At 42.0% G+C, this 17,126-nt stretch overlaps 1 protein-coding gene across 3 annotated transcripts in view; it reads right to left on the bottom strand.

The window, feature by feature from the left end:
- OXR1 (oxidation resistance 1) overlaps positions 1-17,126 on the bottom strand; it is an 874,541-nt gene that overhangs the window by 461,469 nt on the left and 395,946 nt on the right. For 2 of the 3 annotated variants that reach the window (XM_004282931.4, XM_004282933.4), the window contains exon 1: positions 1,465-1,613. The exons of the other annotated variant lie outside the window; for it this stretch is intronic. The gene's annotated coding sequence lies outside the window, so the exon portion shown is untranslated. Of the gene's footprint in view, positions 1-1,464; positions 1,614-17,126 lie in introns of those variants that run through there. 3 annotated transcript variants of the gene reach the window in all.

Raw genomic sequence — 17,126 nt, 5'->3', positions numbered from 1 at the left:
GGGACTCCTCGGATTCCCTCTGGCAGAGGAGGGACAGCAGCGTCCTCCGGGGTACCGAATCAGAGGACAAGACCGGCGTCAGGTTTGGGACGTGCAGAAGTCGGGGGAAGAGGTTAGAGAAGAGCATCACTGGACGAGCAAAGAATGCGACCCTAGGGAAAGGAGGCAGAAGAGAGGCAGGAAAGCACGTTTCCTTTAATCCCCTCCCCGTGCCGCCTGTGGAGCCCTGGATCTCCTCGTCATGGAGACAGACTGCAGCAACACACGCGACCCCGGGCGGGCAACACGCGCACAGGCGCGCACACACGCATACTCACACGCCCCGCCGCGAGTTGCACACTGCAGACTTCTGTCTGACTTCCCGGCCCCAAACACCGTACCTCCCGGATTCCTGTGGCCTAGAGCAGAAATCACCCTCCACCATCCCCTGAAACACACACATTCAGACCCTACATTGCACCCTGAGGGTGCCGGGAACCACTCAAGGGAAGCACTGGCAGCTCCCCTGCAAATGACTACCTTCCCGGTTGCTTAATCTGTCCAAATCTACAAGCTTGCCTAAAGCGAGCTGCCCTGTTAACAAGCGAGGTAGAAGATGAAGGAGGAGCCTGGCGTGCAAGTAAACCTCAGAGAACCGCTACTAATTCACTACTCAGGGGGACCGCACGTAGTAGCCTCCAAGCCTTTCCTGAGCCTTTGAGCCCCAACAGCAGCCCCGTTCCTCCGCTCGATCTCTGCACCACTCCCCTCCTCCCCTTTACCCAAATCCCTCAGCGATTTTCCTACTGGCCCTTCCAGGCCACTTTCTGCCTCCATCCTCTGTCCAGCCAGTTCCCAACATTTGGCCTCGCGTATTCGCTTCGAAGACCTCCATCCAAGCCTGTCCCTCTCCATCATTATATCGCCCTGACCTGGTACAGACTCCCCAAATTATTCGAGTCCACTCGTTTCCCGGGGCCCACGGCCCCCTCCACCGACGTCCTAAGCTCTGGTTCAAATCCGCTTTCCACGCGCCCCACTTTCCATCCATCTTCCCTCCCGCCTCTCCGGCCAGGACACGCTCACCCTCTACTATGCCTCCCACTCGGCGCTCTCAACCCTGTCCCCCGGAGACACCCGGCTTTCCCTCTGCGGCTGTTCTCTGCCGGGAGCCCGCATCCCAAACCCATCCCGCACCAGCCCGCTCTCTCGCTGCGCGGTCCTTCCCTCTGCCCCAGTCGGCCCCCTCGGCCTCCGCCGGAGTCAGTTCAGACTTCCTGCTTTGCCGCCCCCGCCCCGCCCCCCACTAGAACATCCCAGAGGCCACCACTTTCAAACTGGCCAAGAGGCTCGCAGAGGCGCCGGGCACCTGGGGCAGCGGCCAGCCGGTTCTCCGGAGCGCCAGCCGTGCCTCCCGCCTGCCAGCGTGGGCTTCCCCGGGCCGCCAAGCCGTCGCCCCACCGCCCAGCCGCCTCACAAACTTACTTGCGGGTCGCCAGGAGGGGGCTGCGGTGAGCGGCGGCGGGCCCCGCGGCGGCTAGTGCGCCCCTCTCGGCTGGGCTGGGCGGCGCGGCGTCGGCGCTGCGCTCCTGCGGCCGCGCGGTGAACGGGCTCAGCCTGACGCAGCCTGGCTCTGCCACCGCTGCCGCCGAGGCCGCCGAGCGCTTCCAGACATGCTCAGTTTCCAGACCTGCCCGCGTGGACGCTACCAAGAGCGAGTGACTGTGGGGGGAGACAGGAGGGAGCCGCGGAGCGGCGGCCGCCCGCCGGAGGCTACCAAGCCGGAGGCCGGGAGGAAGGGGGGCGACGCGCAGCTAAAAATAGCTAGTGCTGAAACTGCCGCTCGGGCTTAAAGCGCCCACCCACGCCGCGCGCACGTCCCCGCCGCCAGGGACTTGGGCTCGGAACCTGAGCGAGCGTCCTGCTAGGTCCCTGCCGGCAGTCTGAACCCCACCCCGGGGGGAAAATGAGCTTCCCGCACAGGCACCAGAGGGTTTCGCCGGAACTAAGCCCCACGCTTCCCTGATTTAGGGCTCCAGACTATCGGGCAACCCTAATTTCAGGTACTCGCCAAAGAAACGAAAGAAAGTTGGGTTAAAGCAATGAAAAAGCTCCGCGACTGCGAAATTGGCTTAGGACTTCTGGAGAAGAATTAAAGTTTTTTGGATACTTACTTTTACTGGAAGGAAAAAAGAGGAAAGGAGGGTGATGATCAATAGCCGGGAGAGGGGGCCAAAGGGTGGCAAGCGGCAGGCTGTAGGGGACTTTGGAAAGAGCTTCTAAAATTAAAATGTAGAATTCTTTTCAGAGCGTTTATGACTCCTCATTCCGCAGGGTTTTGCATAGTTCACGGATACCTACCCCGACCTTGGTGATTTTGTTGTCCTTGTAATCTGAACTGTAATTTTTTTAACGCACGTTTTACCTCCATCCTTGCGCCTCCAGTCCGACTTTAAATTGCAAAAAGAAAAGGACGCAAACTGGAGATGAACGGATTCTGACACCTAAACTGGAACCGGGCCATTTGGTGACCCTGCGCAGAGAGGGGTCGGTCCTCTTGCCACGTCGGGCCAGGAAGCGTCCTAGGTGTCCTGAGCATCAGGCTCTTTCAGCCTCGAGGTCTCAGAGCCGCCTCACCTGCAAACAAACTATGCCCGCTATTCATTTTCAGTGTATTCTACCTTAATTCCTGATAATCTACTTTTGAAAATTTTCCTCCCTTAAAATGAGAGTTACAAAAGTTTCCTGGGTCAAATTCCTGTCTTTATTTAACTCACCCCTCACAACCATCCCGTAAGAGAATCATTATTATTCCCATTTGACAGAAGAGGACGTTGAAGTTCAGAGACACTCATCTCTTGCCTGGAGTGATAGTGTTGAACCCAGAGTCCGCCTGACTAGAAACTTCCATGGTTTCCGCATAACCTATTCCCCTGAATCAATAGCTTTACCTGATAAGGGCAGAAAAAAAATAGATTTTTCTCTGTGGAGTGCTCAGAATAGGAAAATGCCAAATATGAATTTTGTTCTCCATTATTTTACCCCTAATTTCTTCCTCAACATTCACAGCTTAGATTGTGTATATTCTATTAAAAGTGATGTGTTTCGTTTTTATTCATTCATTCAGAGAGAATTTACTGGGAATCTTCTAAGAACAATGCAGTCACTGGGGATGTATTTTATATCTCACAGTTCAGATTCTTTGTAAGCCTACTTTCGTTTGCCATTGTTACAAATTAATGCGGTTTTGCTAACCCTACTCAGTAACGTAGTTGTGCTTTTTCACAGAACTGAGTGGTATGTGTCTATCTGGACCAAGTTGTCCTCCCTCTTAAGTTTCCTCCTTCCCTCCCCACTTAAATTTAGTGCTATGTCTAGCCCAAAATAGTTGATTAGTTAATGTCTGACCTTTTACTTGCTAGTCTCCAGCTTCCTGACTCCTTCTTCCTTTAGTGTGTGCCTCCGATAGATGTCATCTCCAGGACTAGAGCCACTTTGTCATGACAACACCATTTTCCTAATTTTCCATGAGCAATTCATTGGGAAAATCAAAATGGAATTTCCCTTGGAGTATCAGCACAACTCACCCATTCCTTTCTGTAGGTCGTGAAAGAAAATGAAAAATATACTTTGTCTTCATCCCGGTTGTTTTTCTTCTTCCTTTCTCAGTAATTAATCTTAAGGTGGGTATGATTATCTGAACATCTTCATGCTATAGCATGCATACTAAGCATAATCATGAGACGGGCAGATTTTGATTTCACAGTAAAGACTATGATTTCCTACCCAAAGGTGTAGTTCAAAAACATATTGCATCCAGGATTCTTAATAGCAAGTGACAGAAACTCAACTCTAACTAACTTAGGCAAAAAAAGGAAATTCCCTGGGCCATGTAACTCAGAAGTACAAGGGGTGGTTGGGCTTATCCGAGGCTTAACAACGTCAGCTAGAATGTGTTTCTCTCTCTCTCACTTGCTCTCAGCATTGCTTTCTGGTTTGGCTTCACTCTCCATCAGACTGTGTCCAGAGTGCAGTTCCAGCCCTACACAGATGACAAAGTTTGTGATCTTACAAAGAGAGCAAACCTTGTGTTCTGATGAGCAGATCAGTCTTTGTCAAAGGAGCCTGGTTGGCTAGCCTTGTGCATCCTCTAGGGGAAGAAACCTCTCAAAAGGAAATAAAGTATCCAGTCAGCGGAAGAAGGGATAAGGGATGCTTGCAAGATAGAAATAATAGGTATCCACCACAGGCAGGTTTCCCCATAGAACAAAAAGGACAGCAAGCCCGTGGTGGGATATCGGTTGATTTGAGTTATTCAGAAAAGAGCAAAAGGATAATGATGCTTAGAAGTGATTTTTCCTATCTCTTTTTAGGAAGAGGTGCTTTGATTTGCCTGCCTAAGGGTAGCAGTTAGTCCCTCTTTGTTGCCTTTTCATCTTGATTTCGGGGCCATAGATACTTCCAAGGTGATGCCACTTGTTAAAGTCTTCTAATGAGCCTTCAGTCAGCTGAGGCCTCCAGTAGATAATCTGTCTCTATGGGAAAAGGACATTTTCCATATTCTTAAAGCCCCTTCTTTCTTTTTTGATTTAACATGCCTGATAATTATGTAAACCATTTGACAATAAAAAGTGAGATACTTCTCTTTTGCCTCCAATCCTGAACACATAGAAGAGAAATGTTGACCTTCTTATAGTAAATGTATTATGTCTTCATATGGATCACTGCAATTCGCTTCTTCCCCTTTTTAGTATTTGTTTATGCATAAATGAATGCAATCGATGAATCACTTCATTCAAACTGCATTTTATAGTTATATTAAAATCATCAAATCCATACCTTATCCTTAATCTTCCTCATTGACTTCTTTGCACATGGTCTTCTAAGGACTCTTCACTCAGCATTTCTCACACCACACCTTTTATTTTTATTTTTTTAACATCTTTATTGGAGTATAATTGCTTTACATTGTTGTGTTAGTTGCTGCTGTATAACAAAGTAAATCAGCTATACGAATACATATATCCCCATATCCCCTCCCTCTTGCATCTCCCTCCCACCCTCCCTATCCCACCCCTCTATGTGGTCACAAAGCACAGAGCTGATCTCCCTGTGCTATGTGGCTGCTTCCCACTAGCTATCTATTTTACATTTGGTAGTATATATATGTCCATGCCACTCTCTCACTTCGTCCCAGCTTACCCGTCCCCCTCCCCGTGTCCTCAAGTCCATTCTCTACATGTGCATCTTTATTCCTGTCCTGCCCCTAGGTTCTTCAGAACCTTTTTTTCTTTTTAGATTCCATATATATGTGTTAGCATACGGTATTTGATTTTCTTTCTGACTTACTTCACTCTGTATGACAGACTCTAGGTCCATCCACCTCACTACAAATAACTCAATTTCATTTCTTTATATGACTGAGTAATATTCCATTGTATATACGTGCCACATCTTCTTTATCCATTCATCTGTCGATGGACACTTAGGTTGCTTCCATGTCCTGGCTATTGTAAATAGAGCTACAATGAACATTGTGGTACATGACTCTTTTTGAATTACGGTCTTTTAAGGGTATATGCCCAGTAGTGGGATTGCTGGGTCATATGGTAGTTCTATTTTTAGTTTTTTAAGGAACCTCCATACTGTTCTCCATAGTGACTGTATCAATTTACATTCCCACCAACAGTGCAAGAGGGTTCCCTTTTCTCCACACCCTCTCCAGCATTTATTGTTTGTGGATATTTTTTTAAACATCTTTATGGGAATATAATTGCTTTACAATGGTGTGTTAGTTTCTGCTTTATAACAAAGTGAATCCGCTATACATATATATATATATATCCCCATATCTCCTCCCTCTTGCATCTCCCTCCCACCCTCCCTATCCCACCCCTCTACGTGGTCACAAAGCACCAAGCTGATCTCCCTGTGCTATGAGGCTGCTTCCCACCAGCTATCTATTTTACATTTGGTAGTGTATATATGTCCATGCCACTCTCTCACTTCGCCCCAGCTTAGCCTTCCCCCTCCCCATGTCCTCAAGTCCATTCTCTACATCTGCATCTTTATTCCTGTTCTGCCCCTAGGTTCTTCAGAACCATTTTTTTTTTTTAGATTCCATATATATGTGTTAGCATGTTTGTAGATTTTTTGATGATGGCCATTCTGACCAGACACCACACCTTCTTAATCCACACTTCTGATTATTCCTCTTTTCCTAGTTCTCCTTTATCCCACCAGTGCAGTTCTTTGTCCTTCTCTTACACCCCTCTCCCATTTGCTTTCATTATCTATATATTTGTTTTTCCTCCCCCACTGAAACACAAGTTCATAGAGGATTGAAACTATGGCAAATTTATATATGTGTGTATTTTTATCTTCTTCATTGTTCGATAGATGTTCCCTGATGCATTAATGGATTATAAAGGGAGGTGAATGTTTAGATCTGAAACAATGGGTCTAAGCACGAAGTCCCCAGTTTCATGAACTGGAGAAAGGATGGAGGGGGCTGATGCTGGGGGTAGGATGACATGGCATGTAGGCTTTGCCTGTCTCACCATTTTGTCTGGGGATAGCTCAGTATAGCCCCTTCTTCCCTCCTTGATGTTTTCTTACCAAACTTCTTGGTAACTTGAAGTTGGAATGCCTTCAGTATGATCTGTGCCACACTGCCAAGCATCTCTAATTTTCCCAGATATTGGCACTGACCACTGAGCATATTCTGCCTCTATTACATAGAGAGAGCCCATTTTAGACACTTGGACACTGGGCTGCCTCTCCCTTGCACTTCTTTCATACTAAATTTGCTTTTAGAAAATCAGAACTAAATTAGGAATGTGAAGTCATTCATAATTGAGTTCTTTAAGAGAAATGGAAATATCATGATGGCTTCATTGAAGAGCTATTAAAAACTTGTCTTTTTGATACCTGTTATTTTCCCATTGTGAAAAAAATGTATGAAATGGAGAATTAAATGGGAGTAATCAAAGTCATTAATGCCCAAATTATTCTTTCATTTCATGACCATAGATAAATGTCATAACAGATCAACTAGTGATATGCACTAAAGATATAAATGTGCATTTCCCCCTCTCTCTGCACTTCAAGGCTAAAACTGCTCTAGGTAATAGTCACGGGACATTAAGGATGCTCATAGTATATGTGAATCAAAGATACTTCTTGACTAAAAGACTTAGCTCTGATGGCCCTTTCCTCTGGGAAAAAGAATATGGATAATTATGCACTTCAAATATCAGGCTGCTCTTTTCTTGCCTCTAATTCTAACACAAACATGACTTAGTTATTGAACAAGCAGCAAGGTCTTGTTATAGCTGCAACACTTTTCACTTCTCATTGAGTCCAATGCTACAATAATAAATATTCTTAACATGTGATCTCAGATTTTCAAGTATTGTCAAGAAATTCATGACCATTAATTTATTTCCATAATACATTTGAATATAATAGATACAAAATACTAACCTGCATCAGTTAATAATAATGATATCCAACATTTATCGGTATTTCTATGTCTCATTCTCCAGTAAGCACTCACTTTGCACACTTTTTATCATTTAATTCTCATAGCCATCCAGTGAGGTAGTATGTTACTTGGCATCTTTTTAACTGTACATATAGAAATCCAACCTAAACTAGTTTAGGTGAAAAGGGAGATTTTCTGGCACAATAGTGGTGCGATAGTGGTGCCCCCCAGAAGGCAGGGGGCTTCTCTGAACCTCAGGGTGTGGAAATACTATCATGATGCTGTCCATTTCTCATCAACTTCTCTCTCCTGTGTCAGCTTTATTACCCACCTTGCAGACAGCCTTCCTTACAACCTGCATAGTCCAAGGATCCCTCCTTTAAACATATATTGAATCTATTCCACTTGTTTTAGCGTTAAAATTCCCAGCGAACTTAGTGACTTGCTTCCATAGAATAGAATATGGAAACGGGAAAGTAGCAACCTTCTAGTGGATACCGCCTTAACCAAGTGATGAAGGTTAACGTCACCAGTGATGTCATGTGGATTTTTTTTTTACCTCCTGATACAATGTGATAAGAAGGGCACTCATCTCTGTAGAATTATTTCCCCAAAGTTACAATTCTACAAAATATCAAACTCAAAATGAGTGGCATTCTGTAAAGTACCAGAATGGTATTCCTCAAAACTGACAGTCATAAAAAACAAGGAAAGGTTAAGAAACCGTCACATACCAAAGGAGACCAAGGAGATATGACAGCTAGTTGTACCCTGGATTGGGTCCAGGAACAAAAAGAGGAAATTAATGAAAAAATTAATTGGATCTAGAGTTTAGTTAATAGTAATGAGTCACATGCCTACATAATACAATATTTGGCTGTTATAAAATTATATCAGCAAGATCCAGGGGAAGGAAAGTGTGTGTGTGTGTGTGTGTGTGTGTGTGTGTGTGTGTGTGTGTCTGTGTGTGTCTGTGTGTGTGTGTGTGAGGTTGCTAGCCCAGGGAAGAAAGAGGGACATAATTTATCAATGTGGGGGTAATTATCAGAGAGTCTGCGTTTGATGTATAAGCTTGAATAGGTGGGAAATGTTCTAATGGTTTGTTCACTTGCTTATCTAAATCCTGGTCTTGACAGGTACTATACTGAATGAAGTTGAGATGCTAGAAGTTCCTGTGTATAATATAAAGGGTATGTGAGAGGTTATGGAGCTAGGGATATTAGAATGACATTATCAAGGAGAATTGGCTTACCTACTCCCTACTGGTCCCTGAGAAGAGTATTCTTCCATCAAGACACTGACTGATGCATTGTCTCTCCTCTTTGGCCACAAATGAAGGTAGGAGATGTTGACATTGAAATGGTTCCTAGGATTTAATGGAAATAAAGGATTATCAGGGTGGAGGGGGCAGGTAGCAACTTAACCACCGGAGTCAAGGTGGGTGATTCTCATAGTGGATGATAAGGCTGAAATGGTCATAGAAAGTGGGACACACAGCGATCTTTGGAATTGGCTAAAAAGTCATGGTCTCTTTTGGACTGGATACACTGGGTATCACACTAAGGTCCTACTTAATCTACAGGTAATTTCTGTCATGGTGAAAATGGACTTGACTTAAATCACAGTAGAAAAATCATGGCTCTTCACTTAATTTCCAGACCTGAGTTAGAACACTGGAGTCTGGGTACACTCAGAGAGGGATCCTCCATCACAAGTGCTTAATTCTTTCTCCTCATTTTTCCCCAAAGGACCTGCAATTATTTACCAGAGTGACTATCATAGGAAAAGGGAAATACCCAGATCTTTCTGGGGATTGTTGCATTCTAATTCTAGCCCAGAGCGCACTGTGGTCCACTGGCAGGGGATAAATAGAAATTCTGTTCTTAATCAGTGTCACAAGGGGCGCTGTGGTTCTGCAAACCCATTCTGTACTTAATTTTCCCCTTCCTGAGTGAAGAGTTAGAATACGTATACTCAGCAGCTGTTATTAACTCTCTGACTTTACCATGCAGGCTTTCAAGGCAGAAAATCACCCCTCAAAACACACAAACAAACCAAAATACTCCCCAAAGACCTAGACCTTAACCTCCCTAGCAAAGTAATAAGAAGTGAGCCAAAGCAACATCACGTGGCTAGAGGAATCATAGAGAAAAGTGTTACCAGCGAACACTTGAAGGTTGCAAGGGTAGTGACTGCAATCACATCCCCCATTTAACTCACCTGTTTAATTTATGCACAAGCTCTATGGATACTGGAAAAAGAGGATTCTCAAAAGCTTAATTAGGTGATTGCACCAACTGCAGTTGATTTTTCAAAGGTGACCTCATTACTGGAACAACTCAAGACAGCCCCTGACACCTGGTATGCATCTATTTATTGGCCAGATGTGTTTTTCATTGTCTCTATAAACACAAAACTGCAGAAGGTATTCGATTTCTTTATTTGATAGAAAAGCAGGACAATTTACTGTCTTGTCTCAGGGCAAGATCAACTCTCTGGTTCTGCACCATAACATATAATCCAGAGGTCCCTTGACTACGTCATCATCCCCCAGGTTTCATGCTGGACAACTACACTGATGACACTCTCCTAGTGGGATCTGGTGATCAGAAAATAGGAGGTGTACTAGTTGCCTTGATAAGACATCCGGGAGATAGGGAGTTAGATTCAGATAAAAATTCCATATATGTAAGTATGTATTTATGGATATATGTACTTATTATCCAGTTATTTATTTAATGTTGCTCCTCTTGACTAGAATGTACGTTCCAAGAGAGTAAGGATTGTGTCTACCTTGTTGATCACCATATTCCCAGCAAATCTTGGCACCTAGAATAAATGAATGTTCAATGGATAGATATGTTCTTTAATGCACACCCTCTCGTAAAGAATAGTGAGAATTTTATAACAGCTATCTTCTTCAGCTAGAGATGAAGTTTTTACTGCTAGACATTATAATTCAGAAAGGTTTTGAACTGTGCTAAAACAAGATTGGATGTGAAATCATTCGGAGGATGAAGCATGGTTTGGAATAGGTAATAAACATTGTAAATGTCCTTAAATCTCAGTGACTTGTGTTTGAAAGAATTTCCATTTATGAAAAAGGACAGAATAATTACTTACTTAAAGAGATGCTAAGAACATACTGGTCACATAGGGCAATTATGATATTCTTTTGTGTATTTGTTGTTCGTTTTACCACTTACTATTGAGCAAACAGTTTGTGAAACACCAAAATGATGCATATTTAATAAGACAGGAGGTCAAGGGAACAAAAGAAAGAAGAAAAAATGAAACATCAGTAAGACACTATTTTATATCAAATTTTTAAAGAAGTCATTAAGGAGGGAAATATGTAATGTTTTTGGCTTATCCAAATAATAGTTGGTGAAAATTTTTGGTTTTTACTATTAAAATTAAAATTGTGTTGATTTGAAGCTTCTAGGGTAAGATGGAATGAGAAGAGACCCCTTCCTCAATAACAAATATGCTATTTCCCTGTTATGCTAACAGAGAAAAATCTACACAGGAAACCAGGAATGGGTCACTTACACGCCATATTTTGCTACTGCAGTTCAGATGCATTTGCTTCGCCTGCCCACCTCCCATCATCTTTCTGGAATCACTAATACCCCATCCCCACCACTCAGAGGTGGACTGGATGCTCTTCCTAAATACTTTCAATTTATCATATCCTACTCATTCCTCTCTAATACTTCATGGTTGCCGTTGACTAATTTCTCATCTGATACCCTAATTGAGAGAAGGGGTATATCTTGTTTCAGATAATACCTCCAACACTTGCACAGTGCCTAGGCACAAAGTAGCCTCCAATAAATATGGACTGAATGAACAAGGACACTCTCTCTACAGAGCATTGTCCCAGATTTGAGGGAGGAGGAACTGATCTTGATGATATTTTTAATTCAGAGAAGCAAATGTGGAGGTGAGGATTGACCATGAAGTTAAAAGGCCCATATCCTGGACTTATACTTTCTTCTGAGGACCCATTCAGCACCAGGAGAAAGCCTTGTATTTTGACTGTAGTGCAAACTCTTGTACAATAGAGGAAGGAGTGCAGTGAGAGGGTTTTGGAAGGCATTCCCTGTTGTAGCTATAGAAATAATCAAGTTCTTTCCTCCACTTCCAGAGGTTGTTAAAAAACATTTTTTTTTTCTTTTAGGGTTGGTACTTTTTATGTCCTGTCTGCCCCAAGACTCTAAGGCCCTATATTTTTTAATGTTGTAAATAGTATTGCTATTTTAATTTTGTTTTCAATTGTTTGTAGCAAGTATTAGAGATGCAGCTTCTTTTGTATATTAATCTTGTATCCTATAAGCTAACTTATTAGTTCTTAGTAGCCTTTTAATAGATTACTAAGGATTTTATATGTAGAATATCCTGTCATCTGCAAATAGACAGTTTTACTTCTTTCTTTCCAATGCACATCTTTTTTTTTTTTCTTTCCTTAATGCTGTGGCTAGAAATTGAATTACAGTGATGAACAGAAGACATGCTTGCCTTTTCTCAATCAAATAGAGTATAGCCTTAGGTATACCATCAAACATATTATGTAGTATGATATTTTGTCAGTATTAAAAATGTATTATGAATTGTGAAATACATTGATCGAGCTTTTGAAATCTGGATCTAACTCTTCAACAGAGGCTATAGTGGAATAGTTTCTCCTGGAATAATATTAATAACACCTATTAGTCACTGAAAATGTATGAGTTTCCAGTCTAAGTGGCTAACAGAGGAGATGGTTTTATCTAATCCTTACAGTTACCTTAGGAGGTAGTTATTTTTATGTCTCAGAAATGTTAAATAAATATCCTAAAGTCACAAGATCACTTACTGTAGAAATTCAAAGCCTAAGCTGTGTGACCTAAGGCCAATGCGTATTTTTTAAAAACCACCATACTGTGCTGCTTCCTAGAAAACTAACTGGTTGCCAACATTGCCTACGTAATCTACTTGAAGATGTGCTATGGAACAAAAGAATGATGACTAGGAAAAATAGTCCCTCAAGAATGATGAAATTTTAGTCACAAAGTGTTGGCATTAAAACTATTTAGATATATAGAGCTAACTGTAGGTAGTTGTTCTACATATGGTTACAAAGTTAATTTTAAATGTGTTTTTTACCAGGAAGATACAACATGTAGCAGAAATAGATGACAGAGATTACAATTATATAAATGTTCCATTTTCTATGAAAGAGCATTTAGAACATTTTGGTCTTTCAGATAGATAATGGAAAGAATGAACGAATAATAAACCAGAATTCTGAAGTGGCGATCTCTGGATTGTGAAGTTATGTCTCATTTATCTCATTATAATTTTCTATATTTTTTAAAACAATAAGAAAGAAAAACTTTACTATAAAATTATATTTCCTTTTTGATGCCGTGAAAGACTCAAAGCACTTGAAATATGTAGCAGCTATGATTTTTATTCCAAAAATGCATCTGTGCAGGAGATGTTTCCTTTGAGTCAACTTAATCCAACCAAATCTCCCAGCCTGCAGGGCTAATGGGAATTGTAGCCTTAGATACACCTTGAACTCTCCCTACAACAGAATTCTGCAACAGCCCTGAATGCTGTATTGGCAACACATCACCTGAAGGTCCTACTTTTCATTGATCTACACTGGTTACTGCTCAACTAGCTAGTGTCCAGGAAGATCTGGGTCCTTGAAGGTCAAAGAGCTCTCACTATCTTGCCACCTAGCATGTAAGAAACTTTGCCATTTTCTTCAGGTCCTGCCCTTCATAAAATTTATGGTTCTCGGGCTTCGCTGGTGGCGCAGTGGTTGAGAGTCCGCCCGCCGATGCAGGGGACCCGGGTTCGTGCCCCAGTCCGGGAAGATCACACATGCCGCGGAGCAGCTGGGCCTGTGAGCCATGGCCGCTGAGCCTGCGCGTCCGGAGCCTGTGCTCCGCAACGGGAGAGGCCACAACAGTGAGAGGCCCGCGTACCGCAAAAAAAAAAAAAAAAAGTATGGTTCTCTTCTGCTCACTGGGCTAGAGGGAGCTCGTCCTCTCTCTGCTCTTTCCCTCAACTCCCTCAAAGCACTTACCTCTCTTCCTTTTCCCTTGTGGGATAATTCTCTTTTCAGTTAAGGTTTTCACAAAATAGGAAGAGATTTTGTCTTTGGACATTAAAAAAAAAAAAATCTGCATTTTGTTCTTTCTGATTAGTAGACAGCCAAAGATTTTTGGCAGTTAGTGGCAGAGAAAAACTTTTAGCTAGGTGCTGGAGTTGAAAGGAGCTCACAGCCCAGTTGGGAAGATACACCACCCATATGGATAAATAATCAGCCAGAGAGAGCCAATGCATAACTTAAGTACAAACTGGTGATCCTGGTTTTATTGTCCTCTCTTTCGCATGTCTTTAAATCTTTTCTACATCTTTTTACTTCTCCCTCCTTTATCAGGGCTTTTCCCCCGCCTCATGTCCTCAGTCTTTTCCCCCAAATGGAGGCAGACAGATTTCCTCCTTCCTACACAGTTTGCTCATTGGGTATGTCAGAGAGATTTCGTTTTTCTCACAAGGCAAATCAGAATTTTGAAATGTCAGGTAGACAGATGTGTTAAATGTTCTTTCAGGTAGAGGAAGAGAGATGTGAACTAAATTCACAACAGAATTTAGTTCTATTATGTTCTAGTGAGTATAAATCTTATAAATTACAGTTCTGAATTATTTCAGTAAAACTCTGTCCTTTTCAAGGTTTCTCAAGAACACCCCCTTGTTAAAAAAGTAAAGCGATACCACAACACAGTTGGTTGCTCTCTCATTTCATCCTCTGAGTTGTCAATTTTATGCGCACTTCTTTCTTCTGTAAATGTGCCTTCTTTAATGAAAGGAACCTAAGTCTTTCCTAAACAAGCTAGTTTGTCCAGTACAGCATAATCTCATCTAGCTTTTCTAGTCACCTCAGTGTCTGTCTTTTTAATCCACCAGAGAAAAAAAATGTAGAGGAAGAAAAAGAATAAGGAAATATATAACTATTCACAATCTAATATCAGAAGATTGGAATGAAACACAGAGAAAGCCATTTAACCCCTTTCTTTCCCCCAAATATTTCCTTATGCTCACCTTTCTTATGACTGTTATAATTTTAAAGCAGACATGGATTCTTAACATTTCCTATTTTCAAGAGCTCAAGAACACATGAATAGTGTATACTAAGTGCATATTGAAATATGCTTCACTGTCGTGAGCTGAAAGAAGCTTTCTCCTTGGACATCACAGATTTTGTGTCAAAAGACTCGGGTTCTAATTCTCACTTCTCTTCCTAGACAAGTGATGTTATAGAAGTGACAGCTACTCTGTGTTTCAGTTTCCTCATTAGTAAGAAGAGGAAAAGAATAGCATCAAGTTCCCAGGATTGTTGTGAGGGAAAGAAGAGGTACTACAATGGTTGCAGAGTCTGTAATATAGAAAGTACATATTTGGAATTTTAAAATGCTTTCTTGAATATAAAGTAAAAGAGAAACAAGTTTATGAATCATATTTCAAGGTTTGGGATTTGTCTATACGTTTTCCTCTCTTTGGGTGTATTTCAGATGCCAAGAGGCAGTACCCGAGGAGCTTTGGGGAGAGCCTTTTGAAACTAGCAAAGTTCTCTGCAGTGCCCTCTGCCAAACATATGAGTTGCTTCTACCATTTCTTGACTTTCACTTCTGCTCATAACCTAACTTTAATATCTTTTGGTGTTTTCCATTCCATTCCAAATGGTCAGCTGCCCTTCGCTACCCTTTATTTTCCCCTCCTGACTTTGCGTGTGCTTGCCCAGGACAAATAGCTTTGCTCTTCTTGCCTTTAGAAATTACCCTGGAAGTGTTGTCCGGCAGAGTTCAGGACTGTGCTCTCCAAAGGAGCTTGGGAGGTAATTTAAAAGCCGTTTTGGAGGCAGAGCTAAGGGATCAAGTGTTGGTAAGACAATAATATTAAAGGCTAGCACTTTATAACTAGCTTTTTGTACTTGTTTACTTATTGGATTCATTTAGTTCTTTTCCACAACACAAAGCAAGTTTCTGGAAATTCTTCACTCCTAAAATGCAAAAGAAACCCTATTTGAATTTTAAAAGACAACAAAAGGCTTAGAGTGGTACTAAGATAGTGTTTGCACTGACTACATTTGTTTATTCTTCCAATTTTAGGTAAGAATTTAATAAAGGAAATGCATTAGATGCTGTGTGGGTACAAAATTGAATCAGATGTAGACTATGTCTTAAGAAGCATTACATGTTGAATAAAGAACAAAAATGTTAGAAAAAAGTGAAATATTAGAGAAATAAAGTCTCATGGGAGTTTAAAGGAAGCGGAGATTATTTCTAGCTACAAAAATCCAGAAAGCCTGCATGTAGGAGGTAGTTGTCTATTTCTCCTTTCATTGTAAATTGGTATTTTGTCATGGAAAACAAATTCAGTGAAGGCTAAGAAATGAAGAAATGCCAACGGATAAGTACAAGGAAATAAATGTAATGAAATAAAACTTTTACCTCCAAAATTTAGCAATGGAAAGGTGAATCGGTGAATTTTGCTGCAAGAGAGAAGCTCAGCTGTAGCTTAATAAAGGCAATGCCTTGGGCCATAAAACTTAAAGCCCAGAGGAATGTTAACTTCATGCATAACTGGATACAGGTGCTCAAACAATGTCATCAGGCTCACCTGATGTCATCTCTCTCAACCTGTTAGCTGTGCTTTCTTTTGTATTAGCTTTCAATTCAGGGAAGCTCTTTACACAGTGGTCATAATGGCTGCTGGTTATTCTAAGCTATATGCAGCCAGGTAATCAGGTACAGTGGAAAAGGTGTATGTGCTGCTTGTTCGGGTCCTTTTTGACAAAACGTGGGTTTTGCCTATCCCTAAGCCAATTACTATGGCCCAGGGAAGGTGGTTCTTTGACCAAGGCTGCATTATGTGTGCGCCCTTAGAGCCTGAGAATGGGGTCAGCCCCAAAGTACCCCTCAGTCTGAGAACTGAGAGAGGTTGTTCAGCAGGAAAACCAGGGTGCTGTGACTAGCAGAAGGATGACTGAATGGTGGGGCAGCAGGAACACACTCTATGCCATTACCAACGGGAAACTCCAGGTCCGGAGGGGAGAGCATCTGACTAAGCAGCCGTGACTGTCCCCCAGTCACTGCAGTCATCTTTCTGGCTCTGCACACTTCCTTCTTTGACACTCTGGTTAGAGTATATTTTTTAAAAAACAAGCAAAACTCGATTGTGTGTCTTTAGCACAGCTGAAGCCAACTGAGTCTTTAAAAAAAAAATAAGAAAATGAAAGGAAATGAAACTGTTAAAAGATAAACTGAGGCATATTAAAATTTTTGTTTATTTGAGCAAAGCTCAAATTGGTTGTCCTTGGGTTTCACTTTCTGACCTTGAGGCATTTACAAGCTTAGACTGAGGTTTGTTTTCGTGGATCACCACAGCATGAGAGACACCTCAGTCTAATAGGCCTCCTTGTTTAATTAATTTAACAATACAAAGGAATATAAAATTAGTACTGTATTACAAAATAAAAATTTCTCTTTTAAGAAAATCATCGAGTAGGGGAAAATACTGGTTGCCAGCATCCCTTTCCTGATTCCTTCTTTCATGATAATACCCAGAATTTTGTTCCCATATGCTCATCTCTCCAGTAGTG

The sequence above is a fragment of the Orcinus orca genome, chromosome 17 (assembly GCF_937001465.1).
Source record: "Orcinus orca chromosome 17, mOrcOrc1.1, whole genome shotgun sequence".
Taxonomy (NCBI): Eukaryota; Metazoa; Chordata; class Mammalia; order Artiodactyla; family Delphinidae; genus Orcinus; species Orcinus orca.
The sequence above is the reverse complement of the archived record's forward strand: the minus strand, read 5'-3'. Positions and strand labels throughout refer to the sequence as shown.